General features: G+C 44.3%; 1 protein-coding gene across 5 annotated transcripts in view; it reads right to left on the bottom strand.

Moving 5' to 3' along the window:
* CTBP1 (C-terminal binding protein 1) overlaps positions 1 to 26,212 on the bottom strand; it is a 197,522-nt gene that overhangs the window by 167,708 nt on the left and 3,602 nt on the right. Inside the window, exon 1 of one of the 5 annotated variants that reach the window (XM_054172369.1) lies at positions 25,030 to 25,072. The exons of the other annotated variants lie outside the window; for them this stretch is intronic. The gene's annotated coding sequence lies outside the window, so the exon portion shown is untranslated. Of the gene's footprint in view, positions 1 to 25,029; positions 25,073 to 26,212 lie in introns of those variants that run through there. 5 annotated transcript variants of the gene reach the window in all.

The raw sequence follows: 26,212 nt of genomic DNA, 5'->3' as shown, positions 1-26,212 counted from the left end.
CAGCTTTACAGCCTCTACTGGACTCTATCCAGCAGTTCCCTGTCTCTCTTGAACTGGGGAGCCCAGAACTTCACTCTTTCACCTCCCATCAGATGTGCAATCCGCGAAAAATAAGCACCCAGGCAGTAATCAACCTTGCTAATGCATCTTTACACATAAGCTACAGTTACTTTGCTTTAATAAAAGCAAATTGGAGTTTCAATGGGTAGGAGATTGTCGAGTACCAGAGCAGCTGGGGACACTGACTGCTGAGCAGCTGTTAAGCTGTTCATCTACAATAACCCCAGTTTATATTTGATATATAACATATTAAAAAAAAAACCCCAAACCATAATGAAAAAAACTTGGAGGCCATCAGTCCAACACCTCAGTTGGCCATTTCTGCAGCGATCAGAACTCTGCTCTCTCGCTGCATAAATTCTCTCAGTGTGGAAATAAAAAGTGACTACAGCAGTAAAAAAAAAAAAAAGGCCCTTACTGTTTGCCATTGATCCTGTTACAGGAGGATCACTGCTCCTGAGGACAGTGTTCCCTCGTGGAGATAAAATACATCCTGACCTCTCTCCTCCTGACGGCCACACTCACTCAGCTGTCCTCCACTGACAAACCTGTCGTGGGTTTGTGCCTGCTAGAGCAGGAGTGTTGTTTTCACCCCCTCCCAGGAAAACACCTCACAAATGCATTGTTAATTCTGTCAGTGATTTTTTTTTTCCCCCCCACCTCCCATTCAGACAAAAAAAAAAGAAAAAGTGAAGCACATTTCATGTTTACCTTTTGTCCCATCTTGCTTCCCACCACCCTGTTCCTCTCAGCTCCAAACACCTGAGCAGCGAGACACTGTCAAAGGGTGTTCTCTCTGTGACTCTGGGGCAGTAACGCTGAACGCTGCCCACGGCCACAGCATACAGAACAGCCCCTGGCACTTCTTGTTGGCAAAGGAAAGTGCATCTCAACGTGGACAGATGAGCTCTTCTTTATCCAAAAGCATCCCAGCTGTAACTTACTGATTTGAGCAGTTTAGCTCAAATTTACTGTGTTCTCCATGGCCAGAAAATTTATGTCTGGCATTTGCTGGGGAAAAGCAAAACTCTGCAAGCCTAGCCTAAAACTGGCTTCAAGCCTTTGGAAGTGGTATCCCACTTCTGTGACCTGTTCTATCACCTCCAGCTACATTACCTTGTAAAGATGGATGACCCCTCCAGCTGAGTGTTACTGCAACTCATGTACCTCTGCACCACAAACCTGCAGCACAACTGAATAGAAATCTCTCACTCCCTGTGTGTGGCACACTTGAAAGTCCTCTTGGAACTATATCTTAACTAGGGGAATGGCCTTAGAGGAACTCCAGAGGACCACAAAGATGATCCAAGGGTTGGAGCATCTCCCCAGTGAAGACAGGCTGAGAGAGTTTGGGCTGTTCAGGCTGGAGAAGAGAAGGCTCCAGGCAGACCTCAGGAGCAGCCTTCCAGTACCTGAAGTGATCTACAGGAGAGCTGGAGAGGGACTTTGTACAAATCCATGAAGTGACAGGACAAGAGATAATAGCTTCAAAGAAGCTGGATTTAGATGAGACATGAGGAGGAAATTCTTCCCCATGAAGGTAGTGAGGCACTGGAACAGGTTACCCAGAGAAGCTGTGGAGGCTCTGAGCCTGACAGTGTTCAAAGCCAGGTTGAATGGGGCCTTGAGCAAGCTGATCTAGTAGGAGGTGTCCCTGCCCAGGGCAGATGGTTGGTACTACATGATGATCTTTAAGGTCCATTCTAACCCAAACCAGTCTGAGATGTCTGAAATGCTTCAGGTATTCAGCCACTGCACTTGTTCCAGGCAAGGCAGGTATTCATGTATTCAGGAAATGTACAGCAGAGTGCAATTAGGGAAGAGACACAGAAAAAACCTGATTATAGCTGGGCATCATTGATAAAAACCTTAAGGGATTAATAGAGTTCATTTCAGATAAACACCAGTTTTGATGCATGAGCACAAAGCCATCTATGCTGGAGACATGTAGTTGTATACACACACCTAATCATCTACAAGCAATTTAAAGATAAAACTAATTTAATCCACATGCTTCTGTTATAGGCATCAATTCTGCAAGTGTTTATTAGAGCCATTCCAAGTACTTTTTCTCTCCCATAGTTACAACACACCAAATTGTTACATTCCACAGAAAAGGAAAAAAAAATCCAAAGGTGTTTCAGACACTCTTTGCATCCAGAAATTCCACCCAAGATGACTTTAGACTTGTTCTTATTGTACATAAAAGACCTGTTAAGTCATCTTAATAGAGGACTTGTCCCCAGGGTGTCTTCTGCAAGTGATTCATTTCATTGACTCTGATAGTAAAAGGGTCATAAGCAGAAGCAGCAAAGCTGAGATACAGCCCTGAATGTGCATGCTGGGTTTATGAGAGAAAATGGGGAGTGTTGCAGCACCAAACCCTCAGAGACATTAACCACAGCACAAACCACCTCTATACCTGCTTTTTATTAGAGATTTCACAAATATTTTACATCACAGTGCATTAAGCTATTTTACTTCCAGCACAGGGTTCTGGAAGCGATGCAGGGGAGCTACACCTTTATTTCACCATCTCAGAACCTCCCCATTTGTATTTCACATGCAGTTTATCACAGCTTAATTTCAATAGCTGTTAAATATCTGTTAATCCGTTCACTTTTTGTTCCCCGAGCCATTTAGTGCTTTCACACTGCATTCCACAAGTACAGCACTTGGAGCCCCCGGTTCTCTGCATACACACTTAAAGCCAGAGGCTTGCAAAGACAGCAGTCAGCACACATCGCCGCAACACACAATAGCAACCCGTAGTAACACAACAGTTGTGGGAAGCTTGAGGCTCAGTTTTCAGTGTGAAGAACAAAGACTGATGCTGAAATATTTTTTTTTGAAGATTTTTTTTTCCCCCCCTCCCCTCCTTTGGTAAGCTGATAGGATAAACACAGCCCTGGAACATTCCGTCCGTGGCAGGAGATTTAACAAAGAAATAAATTGCCAGATGAGGAGCTCCATGCTGGCAGGGGGAGGGAGGGGGGCTTGTGCAAAGGGAAAAAAAAGAGAAGCAACAAGAAAAATAAAAAAGCTCTGACATGCATTCAGTCAAAACCCAAACATGTCCTTTGTGAAAAAAAATACACCTCAGTCCTCCCCAGATAAACTCTCTTTGTCCAGAAAAAGCTCAGAGAATGGAGTGAAGCGCTCTCAGGCACAGTGATGGACAACTAAAGCCACCTTTAAATGCGGCTCTGGAAACACAGGATGAAAGGTCACCAAGAAGACAATGTGCAAATCCCCCTTATACACCTTACTCTGAAACCTCTGCAGAGTTTTCTGAGTAAAACAAACAAGGACTTCAGACACACATTCAGGCAGCGGTTCTTCCCATATCCAGTAACTGACAAATGGCTTGGGAGTCACAAATTTAATCCCCAACAGCAAATAAACATGATGAATACAAGCAAAATTTTAATCACTCTGCATCATCACACAAGTCCAGATGATACAAACTAGAAAAAAAACCAAAACAGCACAAAACCCAAAAACCCCAAAACTTAGGCTGCTACAGATAAACTTTGACTTTGCATCAGTGATACCTCTGCCCTAAACTGCCCCTGAAAGATAAGTGGCTGCTTATGAGGCATAAATAAACAAACAGCTTCACAGAATCCTAGAATGGTTTGGGTTGGAAGAGACCTTAAAGATCATGGGCATGAGCAGGGACACCTTTCTCAAAGCCCCATTCAACTTGGCCTTGAACACCCCCAAGGAGGGAGCATCCACAAACTCCCTGGGCAACCTGTTCCAGTGTCTCACCACCCTCACTGTCACAAATTTCTTCCTAACCCCCAGTCTCATTCTGTCCTCCTCAAGCTTCCATACATTCCTTCTCATGCTATCACTACAAACCCTTATAGAAAGTCCCACCCCAGCTTTCTTGTAGGCCCCCTTCAAGTACTGGAAAGCTGCTTCTTTCCCATGACTATGTGGGAAATACCCTCCTGCCTCCTCCTGTCAGCTATTGCTACACTTCAACCTTCAAAAGCCTTCCTAAACTCTTTGAAAGCCCTCACCTGGGGAAATGTAGCCATTTATCTGAACATGAGCACTGGGCCCCTACAGATCTAAGTCAATTGACTTAATTCTTTACCAGCTACGCAGATGAATAATAAAAATAAACTCTTCTCTGAACATCCTGCAGCCTCTCTGAGAGCAGCTGTTACTGTAAACATGTTTTGCTGGAGGCAAATTCTGTTCTTTCTCTTTTCATACAATTCCTGCTTCCCTCTAATTTTCAAGGTTGCTTTAGCAGGAGTAGGACAGCAGCCAGGTCAGGCAGCACTCTGACATTCTACAGAAATGCATAACCTCGTGCCATCAACAGCTCTGCTTTGCTGGGGAGGCTGGAGGAGATGTGCTACAGAGGTCCCTTATACATCCACATTTTATATACAGCATCCCCAAATGCTTTACTTTATCTGAAGAATTAAAGCCCACATCTCACTTCCCAAAAATCACTCTGTGCAAAGCAAATACAGAACTTCCACCCTTCTGGTTACACCTGAGGCATGGCACAGCTAAGAACTCAAAGCTGAAAGGGGTAGGAGAGAAAGAGACAATGCTGTAAGATAAAGGACAGCTAGGTGAGGGAGAGACCTTAGGTTAGGTTACTTGCTTTTGAAATAGTTTTAGCATGTCACAGACTGCACTCAGGATACCCAACAATCAGCAGATTTGTCAGCTCCACTTCTAGAGCAGGTTATCTAAGGTGATTCTGCTGTTCAAGGGAAGGAGGCAGCATTTGTTTTCCAGCTTCACACACAGACAATTGCTCCAAAGCCAGCATTCCCAGTGCCTCATTCTCAGGCTACAGAAATATTTCCCACTAAACCAGTAAACAAATACAAGTTGCCACCTGCCAGAAAGGAGAAACAACTGTTCCCAGCACACTGCAGAAAGAGCAGAGTAAATCTGTTTGTGCCAGGGGTGGTGGCTGTAAACTACTTGTCTGCCTTGGTAAAGGCAATGGTAGAGAAACTTTGCAAGTCTTTGCACTTGTTTATGATGAGACATTAATTTATATCATTCCTGATTAGATCCATGCAAATAGTTCTGCCCTATAAATAAGTCTCCCTGTTGAAGTGCATGACACCGATACAAAACAAGACATTCTTTCCCTGGAATGTGAGCAGCTGTGCAGAAAATAATTGGGATTGCTGGTCAGGGACTGCTGTTTCCAAGTATTCCCCCTGTAAGCATGCCTTTTGTTATTCTGCTCAACTGCTCTATTGTCTTGATATTTACAGTAAGATATTGTAATTCCTTGATATCGTAAGAGGAGAGCTAGAGAACCTTGTTTCTCTCCCCCAAAATGTCCTGTTCCTAAAGCAAGGATCAGAGCACAAAGCAATTGAGTTTCACCCACAGAACACTATTAGGGAAGAATCATCATATGGCTATGAAGAGCTTGAAAAAGCAAACTCTTAAATGTGCCCAGCAGTGACCCTTGAAGCACTTCTTACTGTTTTCTCTCTCAGCCAATCTTCAGATGTACTTTATACCTAGTTTATAATCTCACTTTAATTTTCATTCCATTCCTGAAGCTCTGCCAGCTGCTGTGCCCAAATTGCTGGATCAGTCTCTGTTACACTAGCTGGGGAGGGAAAAAAAAAGGTTTCTGACTTTGTACAAGTCTGGGACATGAATTAAAATTTCTCCAGTGAATAAAGCAAAAATTAAACTTAGCCTCTCAGCATGATCAAGCACACTCACTTCCAGTGTCCAAGTATCTGGCCTCTGGAAACACAGGTTTGTCTTCAAATGGGTTTGGAAAAGCCAGCACTGAGAAGCAGTGTTTTGTTTCCCTGGCTGTAACTCCCTCTTCAGTTGGTCTCTCTTGGTAGGCTCCAGTTACAGAGGTTGCACACTGCAGAGAGCCAAGCGCTCAGATCAATTTTACTGTATACTTGATGTCTGCAATAAGAAATCTGCTTCATCAATTCTGAATAGGAAGTTACAATTTTCAACTACTTATTGACAGACTTAGTGTTGATCAAAAATACTCTAGGTACTTTGGCCTGGAGAAAAAAAATAGGTGGTTTAATGTTACTTTTCAAACAGCAGCTGGATTGGTAACTTGCTGAAAACTTCTGGTCCAGAGAGTATGCAGACAGGAGCTGGCAAAATGTCTGGCCAGCAGCAGTAGCTCTGAACATCTCTGCCTTCCAAAAAACTGGAGCCCAGGGCATGGTGCTTGCACACCAGCCTGGCCAGGAGGTGAACACGTCCCAGGCAGCTGTCGTGGCCATGAGCTTTGCTCACTGTGAGTCATCCCAGAGCAGAAATGTGGCAGAAGTGCTGGGTCTGAGTGCACAAGAATCCAAAATTCCAGCAGGGGAGAAGAAACAGGGGCTAAAAGAACGAGAGCAAGGACAAAAATTGAGTGTGGCTTCGCTCCCTCTCTCCTACTTAGCTTCACCATTTTGTCACCAAGCACAAAATCCTGCAACGACTTCTTTTTGTAAGTGATCAAGGGGTAGCCCCTGGTAGTGAAGCTTCTAACTGAAATCACTTTACCACTGCTTACAGTATAATGTTTTAGTTATTTTAATTCTAGTTTTACACTGTTTGGGTTTTTTTTGAAAGCTCTCACATTTAACACCTATGCATGAAGGAGATCAGGGCTTATTGATTCTTTAATCACCTTAAAGACATAACATTGAGCCACAGAACCAGCAGGATTTTGCAGAGCTTACATTAAAGTGCATGTTAAACTTACTGACTGGTAAAAATCACATTGCTAGAACATGCATCCCAAATTCTGCTTTTAAGGCTTGCTCTTAGTGTGTCTTTCCCAATTATGTTTTATTGCACAGAAAACTCACTTGACAATTAAATCAGCTTAAATGAACACGATTAAAGGGTGCAAACTCAGGCATGCCAAAGTTAGGAGACACTAAAATTAGAAAGTAACATGCTCTGCATTTTTCTAAATGCAAAGAAATACGATGGGAGAGATCCTGCCTTCTCCAGCAAGAATTTGCTTCTTGTGCACTGCTCAGAAGAAATTCCTCCTGTTCTTTTCTCTGGCACTTCCCACTGTAACCCTGGGCACTCACATTCATTTAATTCCATAAAATGGTATGGGGAATGAGGGCTATTTTCCAGTCTGCAAACCAAGGAAACTAAGGCACAGGAAAGTTAAGACCAAACATATTACAAGACTTCAGAGAGCCAACATGAGATTCCCAGACTTGATCTCTCCAAGGACATGACATTGAGTAGTGATTCATATAGCCAAATATTGCAGCCTTGTGTTAAAGTACCCTACACCATTCCAAAGGTGTGGCCAGGCAGCTAATAAATATCCTAGTCGCTTACTGCTGCTAGAAAGAGGTAATCTTCATTCCTCTTCCTTCCACACTTCAGACAAGGGCTTACACTCTTCACTGGTACAGCTTGCTATTTGACCATTCAGCAAAGCAAAGCATACTGGAGATCAAAAATAAAACTAAGATAACCACCAAAAAATTATTAGCTTCTGCTGACTTCGTGAGCTGAACTAGTTTGTGAAGCAGTCTGGCAAGCAAGAGATTGGATGCAGAGAAGAAAAGTGATATGGCTGCAGGAGGAGGAATGGGGTTTCCCCTCTGGGAGGCAATCGTGTTGGGTCAGGTCACACATCACACCCAGCCGAGCCCCGGGCTGCTTCGCAATGCAGACTGCAGTGGCTCAGGAGCTGGCAGCTAACCCAGGGTAAAAACAGCAACTACAGACCTTTCTAGCATCTTGCCAGGACAAGGGAGACAAATTCATCGCATTTCCCCAGGAAACAGCTTTTCTAGTTTGAACTCTAGCACCCACCACTGCTGCATTCCTCAGGACCTAACCATGAGGAGAGCCTGCCTCTTGGAACACCACACACATTGCAGTTGCTGCAGCACAAGGGAAGAGAGCTCATAAGCAATCACTTCTTGTGCCACAGCTTTGCATTGACCCTTCCACACAGCAGACTGCTGGACCTCCACAAGCGTGCTGCACAGAAATCAAGCAGGGACACCTCCCTCTACCCCACCTTCCTCAAGGAAGCCTGGCCTTGAACACCTCCAGGGAGGGGGCATCCACCACCTCCTTGGGCAACCTGTTCCAGTGTCTCACCACCCTCACTGTCACAAGTTTCTTCCTAATCTCCAGTCTCAATCTCCCCTCTTCCAGCTCAAAGCCATTGCCCCTCATCCTATCACAAGACCTTGTAAAAAGTCCCTCCCCAGCTTTCTTGTAAGCACCTTCAAATCCTATTGAGAATATAAACAATAAAAGATGTCACCATAGTGACCAGCAGATCCAGCTCATCAACAGTTACCTGTTGGGCTTTCATTTGGAAAGTTCCTACCTTACTTTGATGTGCTCTGCTGTCTGCCGAGCCCCCAGCGCCCTTCTTTCAAATGGAGGAATAAAACTGCTGCCACACAGCACATTGTGTGAAGTTTCCTGTTTGCCATAGGAGCTGTGCCACATGGACAGCGACAACTTCAGCCAGACTGCAACACAAACAGATAAATTGTCTCTGGGCAACAAGGCCAGGCCTGAGGGCTTCACTCCATAAATACTTCCAGCTCCGCTGGTGCAACTGTCAGCAGGAATGCGCTGGGGAGCACAACACTGAAATGGAGGCCTTTTGAGTGCCAAGACATCCAACCAAAGGAAAACAAAACCAACAAAACCACACCAACCACCTTCTAAGGACAGCTGACTTTATTAGTAAACTTTATGCAACTGAATCAGGTATCAGTGGAGGCTAAGGGAGGAAGGACCACCAAAGAGGGTTCTCCCATGGGAACATCAGAACAAAGCCTCACAGTTCTGCCACTGGGTATTTCTTTTCCCCCAGTCTTGATTCAGCATGTGACCTCATTGGGGATTGAAAGGGTTAAGGAGTGGAAGATTTAATCATTATTTGAATAACATCACTGTTGTTTTCATCTCCTTTGTTCTTATTTTGACAGCAATGTTATCTTTATGGGCTACAAGTTCATAGTCAGGATCTCCCTCCTGCCTTTTTGAGGTTTCCATTTCCATGCAGTGCCTTTTTTTCAGACTTTGGTAACAATATTTGGGCTTGGGGCAAATTCCAGTAAACCAATATCCAGACAATTCCAAACACAACCATCCCAGGTCTGTGGCAAGCACTGGGAAGTCCGAACAACTCTCCTCCTACTCTTTCAATCATTCTTCAGTTGCAGATACACTTCCTTCTCTTCATCCCCTTCCAAGATGGAGACATGCTTTCTCCATGGAATTCTTGAAAATATCCATGAGCTATTTCCAAGTCCAACTTCATCTGAAGGTCCATTTTTAAGTTGTTTTTGGGGTTTTTTTAAGTCTTCCCCCCCCCCCTTCATTTCCAGCATCCCACACTTGCATAAAATTAACAGTTGGTTAATATGTTTACAATGGATTTGTCAGTCACAAACTGCTTGTTCCAACGCTTTTTTAGGTGACATTAATAACCAAGTTGCAAAAAATTTACATCAAACTAAGGCTTTCTTTAAAAAATTATTTACTTGCTTGTTTTTTAACAGTGAAGTCCCTGACTGAGCTGTATTACAAACAAGAGATGTTTGTTTGAAATACTGGAGCCATTTCTGCTCTGCTGTTCAACCTTTGGTAGGGTAATGGAGATCAATACTGTGTCCAGTTCTGGGCCCCTCAGTTTAGGAAAGATGTTGAGTTGCTGGAACCTGTCCAGAGAAGGGCAACAAGGTTGGCAAGGGGTTTGGAGCACAAGCTGAGCAGGAGAGGCTGAGGGAGCTGGGGTTGCTTAGCCTGGAGAAGAGGAGGCTCAGGGAAGACCTTATTGCTCTCTGCAACTCCCTGAAGGGAGGTTGTAGACAGGCGGGGGCTGGTCTCTTCTCCCAGGCAACCAGCACTAGAACAAGAGGACACAGTCTCAAGCTGTGCCAGGGAAGGTTTAGGCTGGACGTTAGGAAGAAGTTCTTCATAGAGAGAGTGACTGCCCATTGGAATATGCTGCCCAGGGAGGTGATGGAGTTGCCATCATTGGGGGTGTTTAGGAGGAGACTGGATGGGGTGGTTGTTGCTATGGTTTAGTTGATTAGATGGTGTTGGGTGATGGGTTGGACACAATGATCTTAAAGGTCTCTTCCAACCTGGTCTGGTCTATTCTATTCAAGCCTGTACCATTTTTGGGGCAGTTTAGTGTCACTTCACTGGCTGCAATTAAAATAATGAGCAATCAAACAGAAACCTAAGTATTGCAAATACTGAAGCACACAGCTTGTTGCCCAGCTTTCTACAGACCTAAAATTTCAAGTGCTTTCCATCTACTTCAGGTACTTCCAGAAAGCAGCAAGTGCATTGCCAAGTGTAACAAGTGGGTTTGTTCTGCTTTTCACTCCTACTTGTGTTGACTCGAAACACCAACGAGAGATCAAACCTCCTTCAGAGCTTCTTTCCAAAATGACTTCAAAAGCATGAAAATGTTTGACAGGCATTTTAGGATACTTGAGCTTTATTTTCTGAATTCCTTTTTAGTACAAAATGTATTAATCCTCATATAAAAGTGTGACCCATCTAAATAGCTCAGAGTGAAGAGAAAAGATCAAAACAAATGAAAGCGTTCACTCAGATTCCTCCCTTCCCCTCCTTGTCAAAAACAACTAAGTTTTTGGGCTTCTCAGGGGCAAATAATTACCCCCTTCCAAATGTTTACACTACAAAAGGTTTTGGTATACTATTTAAAGGGCTCTTCATTTATTAAGAAAAATATATGCATATATTAAAAAGATATGTTCAAACTTTCATTTCAAGCACTGAGGAATTAGACAAATTTTAATCACAGAAAGGAAAACTTAATAAGCATTTCTGAGACTTGGCACATTTGGTCCCACAACTTCCCTGCAGCAATACACACACTGGGAATGAGCAACAAGGAATGGAAATTTATGAGCAATTCTACTAATACAATGAGATACTCATTATTTAAATTATAACATGCAGTAACATTGACAGAACAGCCTGCAAAGTCCCTTCTCCAGAACAGGACTGAAACAATATAAGCTATAATTTAAGATTCAGTTGCTATATATATGCACACACACACACATTCTTGGTTTGGTTTTAATATACTAAAGTGGTCCAGTTGCACCATTTAAACTCACAAAAAAGACAAAGTGAACAACTCCCACATGGAGTTGAAGGTACTATGGGTTGAGAGTAGCTCTGGAAAAAGAGACTTGGCTGTGTTGATTGATGAGAAGCTCACCAGGAGCTGGCAGTGCCCTCATGCAGCCCAGAAGGCAAATCATGTCCTGGGCTGCACCAAGAGGGGCATGGCCAGCAGGGCAAGAGAGGGGATTCTGCCCCTTGGCTCTGCTGAGACCCCACCTGCATGCTGCATCCAGTTCTGGTGTCACCAGGATAACAAGGACACAGAGCTGTTGAAGTGAGTCCAAAGGAGGGCCACAAAGATGATCCAAGGGCTGGAGCACCTCTGCTGTGAGGATAGGGTGAGGGAAGGAGCTGATCAGCCTGGAGAAGAAAAGATTTTAGAGGGACCTCAGAGCTGCCTTCTGATACCTGAAGGGATCCTACAGGAAGGCTGCAGAGGGACTTTACACAAGGTTGTCTAGCAATAGGACAAGTGGGAATGGTTTTAGGTGGAGGCAGCATAGGTTTAGACTGGTGCTTAGGAAGTTCTTCAGTATGAGGGTGGTGAGACTCTGGAATAGGCTGCCTAGGGAGGCTGTGGATACCTCCTCCCTGAGGGTGTTCAAGACTAGGTTGGATGAGGCCATGAGTCTAGTTGATGGGCATCCCTACCCATGGTGGGGAGGTTGGTGTAGATGATCTTTAGGGTCCCTTCCATCTTGAGCCATTCTATGAAATCCTTGCCCCTGCCATGCTAACAGAGAACAGTCCAAGCAGCCTTGCTCTAGATTTCAGAACCACAAGAAGAACTGCCATGTTTCCATGGGCCCTTTGGTCAGTAGAAAGCAAACAGTTCTTCAAATCATCCAAAAGGAAGTTTTCAAGAGTTTGACCCTGAGAGGGACACAGACAGAAAGAATTAGGTCTGAGAGTAGGAAAAGACTGTTCATTCCTACAGTAAAATGAAGAGTTCAGCTGCCAACCAGGCACTGAAAACAGTCTGGGAAATAGCGTTGCTAAACCTTTGGATTAAGGAACAAGTCAAATTATATGGTCAAAAAAATTATGTATTTCCACATCAAAAGCTTGCCTTATTTTTTTAAATAGTGATTGAATGCATTTCCATTCACTTTTGAAGCAAATCTACTAAAAAAAAAAAAAGGGGGGGGGCGGGGAAGGGGAGGAAAAAAAAGTCCTCTGAGTATAAATTTGCAGGAGATAAAACCTTAAATAATAATAAAAAAAATACAGTCATTACTGGCTGCCTGCTTTAATTAAATTTCATCTGACCAATTTCATCAGACTACTTCTGCAGGTGGGCCTCTCAAGATCCAGCTTAATTAGAGCTCACAAAACACTCACTGGGGCCATGAAGAATACAAAGCCATGGTACTGTTTCTCCAGCATAACTTTGGATTGAGATTTAAAAAGAAAAAAAAAAGTTAGAAGAATAAGCTATCAGCCCTAAAATTGCACCCAGAATTGTCCTTATAGGGAAATCACTCTAATCATGCAATACTGGGACACAGGTTTCAGGTAGAGCTCTATAGAATCATAGAATCAATAAGGTTGGAAAAGACCTCAAAGATCATCAAGTCCAACGTGTCACCCAACACCTCATGACTACTAAACCACAGCACCAAGTGCCATGTCCAGTCCCCTCTTGAACACCTCCAGGGACCGTGACTCCACCACCTCCCTCATTCCAGGTGGTGCTCATTCCAATGGCTAACAACTCTCTCTGGGAAGAACTTTCTCCTCACCTCAAGCCTAAACTTCTCCTGGCACAGCTTGAGACGGTACCCTTTGTTCTGGTGCTGATTGCCTGGGAGAAGAGACCAACCCCCTCCTGGCTACAACCTCCCTTCAGGTAGTTGTAGAGAGCAATAAGGTCTTCCGTGAGCCTCCTCTTCTCCAGACTAAGCAACCCCAGCTCCCTCAGCCTCTCCTCATAGGGCTTGTGCTTGAGGCCTCTCCCCAGCCTTGTTGCCCTTCTCTGGACACGTTCAAGAGTCTCAACATCCTTCTTAAATTGAGGGGCCCAGAACTGGACACAGTACTCAAGGTGTAGCCTAAGCAGTGCTGAGTACAGGGGCAGAATGACTTCCCTGCTCCTGCTGGCCACACTATTCTTGATGCAAATACAGGCATTCTCCTCCCGAGTCTCATTTGGTTTGTTCCATGCAACTAAGACCATGCTGGGAGGACACTAAGATTTTCTGATTAAATAGATCACTGGGGGCAGGGGAGGAGTAGAAAACCCCACAAAATAAAAACCATGGGGTGCTCAAACACTTCCTGAAGGGCACATCATGAAAGGGTGCAAGTATCCCAGTTCCCACGCACTCCTCCTGGAGATCCCCTGTCTACATCAGCGTGTGTAGCCCAAGGAGAAGGTATGCAAATGCTCAGCTACAGAAATAGTTAATTGTACAATTACATAACAGTAGGTCAACAGCTCTGGAAATTAAGGGGGGGGGGGGGGGGGGGGGGGGGGGGAAGTCTTTAAAAACTCCACTTTGAGAGCAAACGCCGTCATTCATGTGGAAGCATGAACATAATGAACTCCCAAATGCTTCAGCGTTACAGCCATGAACAAACCCATGAGGGCTGAATAAGCATTTGCACAAATGCACTTTGAGAGGGCAGGAAACAGCATCCACACCAGCTTCAAAAACCCAGAGGAGGAAAGCACTCCAGACTTGCGTCTCAAGTCTCTAAAGCTAAACTGCAGAGTAGGAGAAGCTGGCACCTTCTGAAGAGACTTCTCCAAAGCAAGGAACAACGAAACACCTGTGACACCAACTCACTGGCTGGCTGCTGAACAGCTGCACACTAATGTCCTTGCATGCATCAGGAAGTGCTAAAGACCTTCTGGAAATGAACAGCCAAGGTGAACCCTGGCAAAGCAGCTGGCAGCACACAGTGCTGATAGCCTCACGCTGGCAACAGCCCTGCTAGTTATCAATGGCAGTGAGCTGCCTAAGAATACAGGTGCCAAACCAACAGAAACCAACATATGTAGCCTTGAAGCTGTATCTCTTTCATAAGAGCCACAAAAAACAACCAAAAAACCAAACCCAACACACACAGATGAGAGAGATACTGAAACTTTTCGTGGTTGTTCTATTCTATTCTTAGGTTCATAGATGATCTCAAAGATCACCTGGCCTGCTGTTTTCCCAAGCCCAGATCATCTGTACTCCTCTCATTCCTGACAGAAGTTAGCCAAACTGAAGCTTAAGGTCTCAGATAAGAGATTCTGAAGGATTTCCAGGCAGCGGATCCCAGAGCTTTATTACCATCACAGGCAAAAGAATAGATCAGTGACTTTCCCTGATAAAATCAGTGACTTTCCCTGATAAAATCAATGTGACAAGCCAGATGCCTTTTCTCACCATGCTGGCAAGCAGCCTCTTCACTGCTCACCTTCCCTTCTCCTCAAGTACTTGCACTGATGGAAAACAAATGATAGAATGGCTTGAGTTGGAAGGGACCTTCAGGACCGTTTAGTTCCAACCCTCCTGCCATGAGCACTGTGACACCTTCTACTAGACCACGTTACTCAAAGCTTCATCCAGCCTGGTCTTAAACATTCCCAGGGATGCGGTGGACACAGCTTCTCTGGGCAACCCATTCCAGTGTCTTAGCACCCTCATAGAAAACAGAACTGCAGTTAAGGTGGAACCGGTTCTGAGGCTACTAAAAAGACAAAAGACTTTCATGGGACTTTTGCCTAGGAAAAGATTCAGTTTGTCTACAGTGTCCAACCACCTCCACTGCTTCAGTTCTACCACCCATGCCTGGTGCTCACACGTCCCTCTCCTTAGCCACAGCAGTCAATGTCAGTCCACTGAAGGGTATTTCAGTTACAGATCAGCTTCCTTAATTGTGTCTCAACATGAAACATGGTTTATTACAAAAGCAACTGACCCGAATAAAAGCTGAAGCCAGCTGTTGTTCTTTAAGATCATTATTCCACCACTCCATCATACAGAACTAGAAAAAGCCACAAAGTTTCTTTAAAGTGAAAGGGATGATTATTTTGTAATGTCCAAACTTTAGGTCTTCAAACCCAAATACCTGCTATCTAAGTCACAGCTCCAATCACTGCCTGTTCTAGCTGAGCAAAGGGCTTTGTCAGCCAGACAGGTATTGAAGACACCTTGCTGTGACACTTCACTTGATTTCTCACCAATACTCAGCCCTATCTTTTTGGGCACTAACTCATCAGAAGGCCAAGCACACAAGCTATTGATGGTTGTTTAAAAAAAAAAAGTAAGTGTCTAGTACAATTAAAGTGAGAAGGAATGAAAAGAAATCCTGAAAGCACAATCTGAATCTCACCCTAGTGATTGCTCAGCCATACCATGACTCACAACATCTCCAGTTCCCTCAGGTTATCCTCTCCTGATTCCAGTGGAAGGATAGGGAAGACACAATGCTCAGCTGTAAGAGGAATGAGCCATGACAGTACTGGTGATGTGTTCATATCAAGCAGATGCTAACAGTGTCTGATATTGCCTGGCAGTGCTTTATCACACTGTAAAGCTGCCTGAGATGCAAGACAGAGGTGGCAGTTACTGCCTTACCTGTCAGCTATGTCATCTTTGTAGTTCATCAACTCTAATCCAAACCATTCTATAGAGGAAACCAGACACACCATAGAAACGTGACCATTAAGTTGATCAGCAATACAATAGTTTTAGATGACAAACTGAACTCAGAATGAAACCCTTCTGTCATCTTTACATCATCCACTTTCCTACTGCTCTCTTGGTATATGAAGATCTATACCCTTTAAAAGCAGCAAACACTCCAGCCAGGAGCTCCAAGGCCTTTCTGAGGTATCAGTCTTGTTCTTTTGGAACATCTGAGGGTTCATCTGATTTTCTGCAGTGACCAAAGAAGAATCTAAGTATCTCCAACACCAGTTCCTCCCCAAAAAAGCATTTTCCCTCTCTCTCCCAAAGCACACATCTGTCTAAAGTGCACGCCCACAATCAGCCATCTAATTCCAGCTCAGATTTAGGAAGAACTAAATGCAATGGTTGTTTCAGTGCTGTAAAATCAAGCATGAACCTTATCCTCCAGAACCAGGTGTGGGAGGGAACACATTCTTTTTCTCCTCCTCCTCTTCAGAACTCACTCAAACACTTAAAGCAAAAGGTTGCACTGCTTCATAATTTGAATGTCACAACATAATTCTTAACACAGCCCACATAGGTGCTATGACCCAGAATGAAGATGTCTACATTTGACACATGGAGAATTGAACACTGACTGCACCCTTTTTTGGATACTCTACTTTTGCATGTGAAGGATATTGTAGGGTTAAGAGAGCTGACCAAGATCAGCCTTCTTTCTAGCCCCCTCCCCACTAAGTTAAGAAGATTAAAATCATAGAATTGTCAGGATTGGAAGGGATCTCAAGGATCTTCTGGTTCCAACCCCCCTGTCATGGTGCAGGGACACCTCACACTAGATCAGGTTGCTCACAGCCACATCCAGCCTGGCCTTAAAAACCTCCAGGGATGAGGCTTCTGTAATAAAATGTTTGGGTCAACACCAATTTTTTTCTTTCACCCCCAACTGAGACACCTGTCAGAACATCTCCTATTAAGCACGGCTGTGTCCAAAATGCTTTATTACATTATTGATCTCATAGCATGCACATCCCCAAACAATCTGTATCAGCAAGTGTTTCTTTATAAGCTTATGTTTAGGAAACGAAACTAAGCAAACACAAATGATTAGTAGTTTATTTCAAATCTTCTTGCAATGGTAAATTCCCAGTCAAGAACAACAGAAAGGAACCATACCGAGGTTGAGAAATGGCAGCCGTAAGGTGGCACTTTCATACTCCCTCCTGCTCTGTCACCTCAGTAACTCTTATCACATGCCCCCCCCCCCCCCCTCCAGGTAAGGGGCTTCCAGATATCAATAAACCAACGTTTAACTAGAAAAAAGTAAGGCAAAAAATTAATAGGGAAGACTTCTGACTGGGGGGACATAATGCACCAACTCTCACTCTTCCAAAGCACAACTCTATGACCAGGCTCAGACAGGGAATTGCCTGCTCTGCTGAAACAGGTAATAGTAAGGAACCCAGACAGCGAAGGGAGAAGACAAAAGCTGCAGAGCTGTGACAGTTGGTGAAAAGGGGCTGGATGTTTTCTCTAGAAAAGAGGAAGGATCATAGAGATCATCAGGTGACTACACAACTTGATATAGGACACTGTTGGATCTGAAGCAGTAGAACAATTCCATTGAAACGTTCCTCTCTAAGCCTCTGTGAGGTACAAAGAGACCAGAGTAAAACTTCTCTCTTACCAGTATGATGAAAAAGTAGGTAGGTATTTTTGAGCCTACAGCTTATCATTATCATCTTACCTGCACTTTCTTTTAGTCCATCAGAGCCAGCCTCTGTCAATTAGCTCAGCACCTCCACTGCACATTTGCTGTACTTCCAAGCATCACTATAGTTCATCTGCACCATGTCAGGCTTGCAGAGAACTTTCTGTCCTTACAGTTCCTGAACTACCGCTTGTATGAGTCCATCTCCTGTTTCCTGTTCCACACTCTTCAGGGACTTTTTTTCCCCCCAAGAGTGCAACAGTGTCCAAGAGAACAAGAGCTGGTCCATAACTAGGTTCAGTGAGGCACTGGAACCAGGTTAAACACCTTCTGGACAGATGAGTCTCACAGGATTCAGTACACAGCTGTGAAAACAGAAAACTCTCCAGGCCCTTGTTGGACTATACCGGGATCCCTGAAAACTCCAACAATGGAAGCTTTTGGCCTGTCAATTCCAATTCCAGACTCTTGCTGGGTCTGGGGTTTGCAGTTGGCAATATATCAAACTCTTTCCCCACACCAGAGCTGCAGCAGAAATTCTCCCTGATGCTTACTAAGCAGACAGTGCTGAAGAGGGAAGCCCTTCTCACAGTCTGCTCTGGGACATGCAACTGCAAACCTCCATGGCACGTTTGTCTGTGACAATGTGCAATATTTGGGGCTGAATGCAATGCTATTTATTTTGGTAGCAAGACTCCAGAGGGACAGGATGTTTAGACTTCTGCCAAGCTGCACCCATAAAGCTTGAGAGACACACCGCATTCAACGGGAAAACTCTGCTGGAAACCACCTTCTTTGACACATCAAACCTTATCTATTCCTCATGCTGTATAGATACAAGGTTCATTACTCATGATGGTCTGATGAAAGAATTATACTCTTCCTCAGAGAGTCAGCACACACACATAATAAAAGACAACTGCATTGTTACTGCACAGTGATAGTTAATGTGCCAAAGTTTTACTTCATTTAAAACAGAAATGAAATTTAATTTTAATATAAAGTTAATCATCCTATCCTGAGGTATGTATCCAGATGCTGAACAGGAAAAAGAGATGTCAAATTATAATCTAGTGCCTTACCTTGCTCTTTCTGTGAGACCTCTTTTTATTGTCAGTCTTGACAACAACGTGAACATCAATCTGAAAAATACTGCATCAGGCTGCAAACTGTGTAAAACTTCCACAGCAGTGGAACTAAATAATGCAGCCATTAGTAGAAAGGAAAAAGAATTATTTTGACAAGTAGCTGGGCATGACACTATTTCTAAATTAAATTTTACTGCAGTCCCAAGCTGATAAAATGGATAACATTTTTGCTATCAAAGTGCTCCGAGCCTGAGCCAAAACTCTCCAAATACCTCTTAAAAATCATACTAAAATGATCTGTCTGTGTCATACCTATTGTTTACACCCTGCCTTGCAGATCAAGGCTCTAAAGCACCTGCAAGGACTGCTAATAGCAAAAAAGCTAATTTCAGAGGAACAGACATCACCAGATAGGTTCCTTACTGCAGGCTACCTCCTCAAGATGATGGGACAAATTAATATCAGCACTGCATATTTTCAGCCACTTTGCTGTTAATAGGCTGCTCTGGATGTTTTTATTGCATATTCAATGGTTGCTATTTGCAGTGATCCTGACTGTAATTTTTAATTAGCATTGGCTAACAGCCTACTAACATAAAGAATTTCTGTACTTACCATAAATAACATTGGCTAAACAAAATAAAGGGGGAAAAAAAACCACACAACAAAACAACCACCAAACCTTCATAGCAGCTTTAGGTGTACATTGGCTTTGTGGACTTCAACACACATACACACACAAACTTCTTCCAGAACTACACAAGCTTGGGTACTGACAGCTAAGAACAATTTCATACCAATTACTGATTTCAGAAAGAATGCTGGAGCTACAGCAGCCATATTCTTAGAAATTACTGCTTGCACTTCTGTGAATTCATCAGCAAAGGCAGTAAAGGGTGACATGGTTTAGTAATTAAAGTTTCAAGCCAAATGATGAAATTGAGACAGCACCTTTCCAGACACAAAGTTATCCCAGCCTCAACACTGCAGTGAAGATGCCACACAGAACTACTCACTTTTAATAACACAAAGCTATTAAGTGCACCATGAAGGAGAGGTACTCTAAAGGAGGAGTTGAAAAGCTGAATATTAAACAAGTTACTGCTCCATGGCCAGATCATTTCCTCTCAAGCATTAATTTCTAATTATTACCTTGTCAGAATTCACAGTCAATAACATTATGGGAAAGGCTGTCACTTAAGGGAGGTGGCTTCCTGCAAATGACACCAGCCCAGCTGTTCACGCTGCTTCCAGCACACAGCAGAAAGGCACAGCGTGGTGCTTTGCACACCTCAGCCTTCCTTTCAAGTGTCAGAATGTCACTGCCTCTTCTCAAAACACTGGAAAAGATCTTGGACTGCTACTCCCATCAAGATACTTTGAAGATCTCCAGCTAACAAATACTCTACTTGATTCCTCAGTGTCATGAAGGTGACAAAATGCCTACAGAGTGCTCACAGCACTCTGAGAGAAAGCAGCTGATAAAAAGTTGTTTCTTGAGACAAAAGGCAACAAACACACAAAGGAACTTTCAAGACAGTACTCCTAATTTTCATCAAAACATGCTGTCACATGTCAGGAAAAGGGTCAGTTTCCACCTGGAAAACATCCACTCACAACTGCAGGCTTGCAAACAGTTCCTCCCATGATGGATCTGGACAGCCACAATCCGTGAAGCACCTCAAGACTTGACTGCTGTGCCTTTCCTTCCTCAATCCAGGCATTGTTCCATGCAGAAACACATCCAAAGGACCAATAAAATCTTACTGGCATTTCTGGGAAACATGTCTAGCAGGCTAAGCTCTCTAGATCAGAAATAAATAGCGATACAGATACATTTAGAACACACTAATCAAAGGCCCAAGCACTACCCACCAGCCAAATACTGAACAAGCCTCAAGAAAGCTTAAAAATCAATGACAACCACCCAAAAGTAAGAGTGACATCAAAGACTACTTATTAAAATACCTGCCATGCTTAGCTCTGCACCTATTAACTTTGCTGTACAATCTATTCAGAAACTTGCAATCATCTGTTCTACAACTTCTGCATTCCCCTGCTCGGGTCTTGCCCTCTGCAGGTCTGCACTGTTGTCCCCAGCCACAGCAAGAGGAGGACACCCTTTCCATGCAAGCTTTTAGCACTCCCACAGGCAGAGATGCTTGAGGTAAAAGCAATGTGGCCTAGATTTAATTGCCTTACTCAAAGTAAGTATCCAGAGTTCAGAGACCCTTATATGCAATCAGGAGCCATGTGTTTATTTTGCTGTAGTCACGGCAGGATCAGAGAAGTTAAACTTTGAATTGCTCCTGCAGGGATGAATATATCACTTTGGGTTTGACATCTTCAGCCTGCAACAACATAGTGCTGGAAGTAACACAGTCTATCTTCAGCAGATTAAAGGATTTTATCTGCTTCACTTTTATGGCACAATGATCCCACCACAATCTCTACCTTCTTCAAGCTGACTTCCCAGGAGGTAAAAAGCTGCAAAATCAATTTCCTGTCCCACACTTACTGAGCAGAACGGGAAATGGCCAATATTTTCTCCAGAGAATCTTTTCCAGATACTTTTAAGAAGGAATTAGTATATGACTTGGAAGACAAGCAGAAAGCTGAATTGACTTACCCAGTACAACAATTCCACCCTTCCTAGCCATTAGTCTGTATAGTGTCCTATGCATGACACATCAGGTACAGGCTCTTAAAGACAGCACATCCTAATAAAAGATGAGAAAACTATTTCAAAATACACTGAACAATGAAATGAATTGTCATGCACCAGTAGCCATATCTGAATTCTACTCTAGTTTATGGATGCTTTCTACTTCAATTTAAAGTAGCAACCTTAATAAAAATAGAAATGTTCATCTGAACTAATCATCCATTATTACTGCACTAACAATGTCCATTCCATACAAAGGTCAACAAGAGGGAAAAAGGTAAAATATTGCCCACTGGTAACAGCAAGGGGATCCCTTTTCCTCCTCTTCCTCCCAGTTAGGGCATGCCATGGGTTGAGCTGAATCAGCTGCTGCTACTCAATGCCACAGCTGCTATCATGCCAGCTTCAAACTGAAGTGCTAGCTGGAGCAAAGTATCATGGGGCTTGAAGTCCAGATGTAACATGAGAGGCTCTCTGTTCCAGCTGCTGCTTCTGGTTTCTGTTTTGGGGTGTTGGGCTTTTCCACTGGGTGGGCTGCCAGTTGGGGAAAGGCTGCTGGCCTCTGCATTTTGCTGTGCTTTTCTGCAGACAGGCTCAGGTCATTGTGCATTGGATTATCTCATTTCTAGTAAAACTCTTTATCTCACCATTTTATCTCAATCCAGAGATGTTTGGGGTTTTTTTGTGTTACCTTCCCTCCTGTCTGTGTGAGGGGAGAGGGATTTGTGAGTGAGCTGTGGTAATCCAGGACAGGGCAGAACACACTACTGAAGTTCTTAAACTTAACAATAAATGACATTTTAAACTCAAAAATCAATACATTTTGAGTTGAGAATTTCTGTTGTGAAAATAATTTGCAATGCATGTGAATTCCACTGCTGATGGTCCACTATCTACCATTCTGCCTGAAGCCCAAGGGCTTCCATACACAGGTTTAAGCCACAGCACTGCAGACAGCACCGGATGCAGCCTCCTGAACAGGTCTCTCAAAACACCTGAGAAAGGAAAGATGGAATCATGGCCCACAAAAAGCTGAAAGTGTCTCCTAGCAAATCCATAAGCCTCTGAGAACTCCTCACACCCTGTGTCTGGAATATGCTGAACTACTGGCTGTGCTGTGGACTCCTCAGAAATGCTTTCCAACCACCATGCTGGGCAGCAGAGCAGGCAGGAAGAGAAACTCAAAGCTTTTAAAGGTTTTATTGAAGATGTTTTCTATTACACTGCCAAAAGCCCAGCACATTTTAACTGCTCTTCCTAGAAAGCTGAAGACACCTCACATCCCTGAGGATGTGTCTGCACTGTCATTGGGGATGCACTTTTCACTATCATAATGGTTCCTCTACACTGGAAATTTAACCTGTCCTCTCCCCTTCCTGTTTCCTAAGTGTTCCCAGTAGCTAATCACTAATTAGTATCTCTGGTGGTTCTCTCAGATGATATGACTCCTGTGTGCAAGCATGACAATCCTCCCCATATCCCCCTGAGCCCATCAGGATCATCTGGAGTTCTTCCCTGAAAAACTCAGGGTAACACTAAGCCCTTTCCAGAGAAAGAAGCACGGTCAAAGTCTCTCTGGCTGCAGTTCAAACTCCCCCAGCACTTACCAGCTGAAGAACTGTGCTCTGATTTTATTTTCCACTTCAGATGACCACCCTTTTTTTTCAGTTGTAAAATAAATCCTAAATGCATATCACATAAATGCTTAAACCCAGGAATGCTATGGGACCCTAATCAATCAACAATGCTTAATTCTGGAAGAGCCTAAACCGAGTTAATTTAGATTATCACACTTCACTTGATTTTATGCTGTCACTTGGTAATGTCAAAACGTGTGCTGGGTTCTGTTCCTGTTTTGCTGGAGTAGGAGGATTATTAAAATATGGAAAGGATTCATTCCTGTCTGCATGAGCTGCTGTTGATATCCCCAACCAGAAAGATTCCTTTCTAGAAGTATCACCAATACATATTCCAAGGGAGTGTTTACTTCCAGCCTGCCTCTGTTCTAAAAGCCTTCTTGCTATGAATTCCTACAGCAAGGCTACAGGTCTCCTGCTCAACATTTCTCTGTAGATTTTCTAATCCTTTTCTCCTTAATCTCCATTATACAAAAAGAAATCCACGTATGCATGGTCTGTGAGGAGCTAAGGAACTTTACCTCTCACCATAGTTACCACAGCTGATTTCACCACTGCCTCTGGACAGTGAATCATTGTCCTTTAACAGCTCAGATTGGATTTGTGTATGCCTCAATACATTCAACAAACATAAAATCCTAAACACAGACCAATTTTGTATCATTAGCAGATGAGTACATGCCAATTTCTGAGGCTGTAAGATAACATTCCATCCACCTCTGCTGTCTCTGTGTTGTTTGCCAGGATCTCAGAGACTAAAATGTTTAAATGTGTCACTGTGACTGTTATTAAAAAGATTTTCTGTCTAATTCAATTCTTTGGACAATTCTGAAACAATTTTACATTCAGATTTCCATTAGCATGCTCAACTATTCTATTAGACTTCCTTGTTTGTTTGTTTCTCATGGTAACCAATTTTATTGGACTTGACAGAAGCTGTTCAAATATTGAGAGGCAGTGGGAGATGGCAGGAGGTGATCCAGGAGCATACATCTTGTGTGACAGAGAGATGGTAGGAGGTGATCCAGGAGCACATATTTTGTATGACAGAGGGGAGATGGCAGGAGGTGATGCAGGAGCACACATCTTCATAGACACATAGAATGGTTTGGGTTGAAAGGGACCTAAACATCATCTAACTCCAACCCCCCTGCCATGGGCAGGGACACCTCCCACTAGCCCAGGTTGCTCAAGGCCCCATCCAACCTGGACCTGAACACCTCCAGGGAGGGGGCATCCACCACCTCCCTATGCAACCTGTTCCAGTATCTCAGCCCCTCACCGTGAAGAATATCTTCCTAATTTCCAGTCTAAATCTCCCCTCTTCCAGCTTCAATCCATTCCCCTCATCCTGTCACTACAAGCCCTTGTAAAAAGTCCCTTTTATCGTGTGTGACAGAGGGGAGATGGCAGGAGTTGATCCAGGATCATACATCTTGTGTCACGCAGATTCCTTTCCTTGCTCTCCACTGCCTTTTTTCCCCTTTCCTCACCCCCCCAACACCTCCTCGCCACCCCAACCAACCCAGCAGCAAATAGGCGAGGTCTGGAGCAGCCCCAGGGTACCGTACCCTGCTCCCCACACCCCCGATACCGCGGGCACATCTCGGATCCAGCCCGGCAGCTCCAGCAGATGCTCCGCAGGTCCCTTCATGAGCACCGTGTCCCTCTGCCAGCTCCGGCAGCGCCACAACTCCACTGCCAACATCTGCGGCACCCATCGCTTTTCCCTCCACATTCTCTCACATTTCCCTGCTAACTCCGAAAGGCTCGGCGGTGTTAAAAACCACAGCCCCCCAGCAGCGAAACCGGGAAGATCGGCGGGAAGGAGCGAGAGAGGGATAAACACAAACATGGCGAGTGGCCGGGGGTTGTTCGCTGTCAGAGCGGCTCCCAGCCCAACATCAAGGCTTTTGTTAACGCGCAGCGGTCATTTGCATGGAGAACCAGCAGCCTTCCCCGGCACACACGGCGCAAACCCCGCGCAAACCCCGCGCACCGACCCGCGGCCGCGACCCCCACACCCTCGGCGAAGGCTCCCGCACGGAACGGTTCGCGGCGAGCCCCGATTTCGATATAAAAACAGCGGACAAACCTCGGGAGCGCTGCCCCAACCGGGGCTCCCTGCTCGGCTGGGCTGTGGCTGGCACGGTCAGGCTGAGATGGACAAGTCCGTGCCCCCCCCTTTCGAACCCCCCCTCCCGGTACCGCTGCCCGCACCCCCGGGGCACGGCAAACTTTGCAAAGTTACCGGGGAAGCAGTGGAAGGGCTGCCGAGCTCAATGGCAGCGGAGCAAAAAGCCCTGCCCGGGCAGCTCTGGCAGCATCAGCCGGGCACTGCTTTGGAGTTTGGGCTGTGTCAGCACTTTCCTCCTAAACCCCATCAGTTTTTAGGGGGCTGGCACTCAAAAAGCAAAACAAAGAAATTAAATGGCTCACGACTGAAAAAAAGATAATAATTAAATTGCTCATGGCTAGAAAATTTGCCCCTCAGGCACATGTGTCTGGGGGGCAATTTTTTAGCCATGAGCAATCTGAAGGCATCAGCCATTTAAAACAGCAATCTCTCCAGCTGAGGTTGGTCTGGGGGAGCTTCTCTTTGCTTGGTAATATCCTCTCAGAGAAATAAAAACACCACCAACATCCCCAGCCTGTTTACATCAGCCAGGCACACTGAAACACTTCTCAGTTGCAAGCTTAAAGTTACAATGGGGGGGGGGGGGGGAGGGAGGATTAAAAAAGAGTTCTACAGTCATGCTATGACTTTCTTCTAAAGCAAATATATGCCCTTAGAGGAAAAAAAAATGTGCAACAGCCTAAAACCTGCTGGGAAAGAAAATTCAAAGCTTAGATTTTGCTGACCTAGAACAGCCATGACAGGAGGCAGCTCCTCTGATCCTTACAAAACTCAGCATATCAACACTTGCCCATCAGAAGGTGTCCCCCTGGGAAGTTCTGCCTTGGCAGCACTGTTGCATAGCTATCAAATAAAACCCAGCAGCACTGATTAAAACAGAACAATCCATTACAAGTGGCCAGTTGCTGTGAATAACCCAGTAAAGTAACAAGCTCCTCAGCTGGAACTGGCTCATCCTTGTTATCTTCTAGAAGTTATAATGCTCCTTGAACACCTCTTTCAAGGTATCTGGTATCAGCACAGGTCATCTCAGTCTGTTTTACAAAGGCAGCTGCCCAGAGTAGTTTGAAGAGAAGCTGCTTTGATAGCAACACCTCATTCTGTCAATGCTGTGCACAGTATTTGCTAAGATATGCCCAAA

The sequence above is a fragment of the Dryobates pubescens genome, chromosome 23 (genome assembly GCF_014839835.1).
Source record: "Dryobates pubescens isolate bDryPub1 chromosome 23, bDryPub1.pri, whole genome shotgun sequence".
Lineage (NCBI taxonomy): Eukaryota > Metazoa > Chordata > Aves > Piciformes > Picidae > Dryobates > Dryobates pubescens.
Note: the sequence above shows the minus strand (reverse complement) of the source record. Positions and strands in the feature narration are given on the sequence as shown.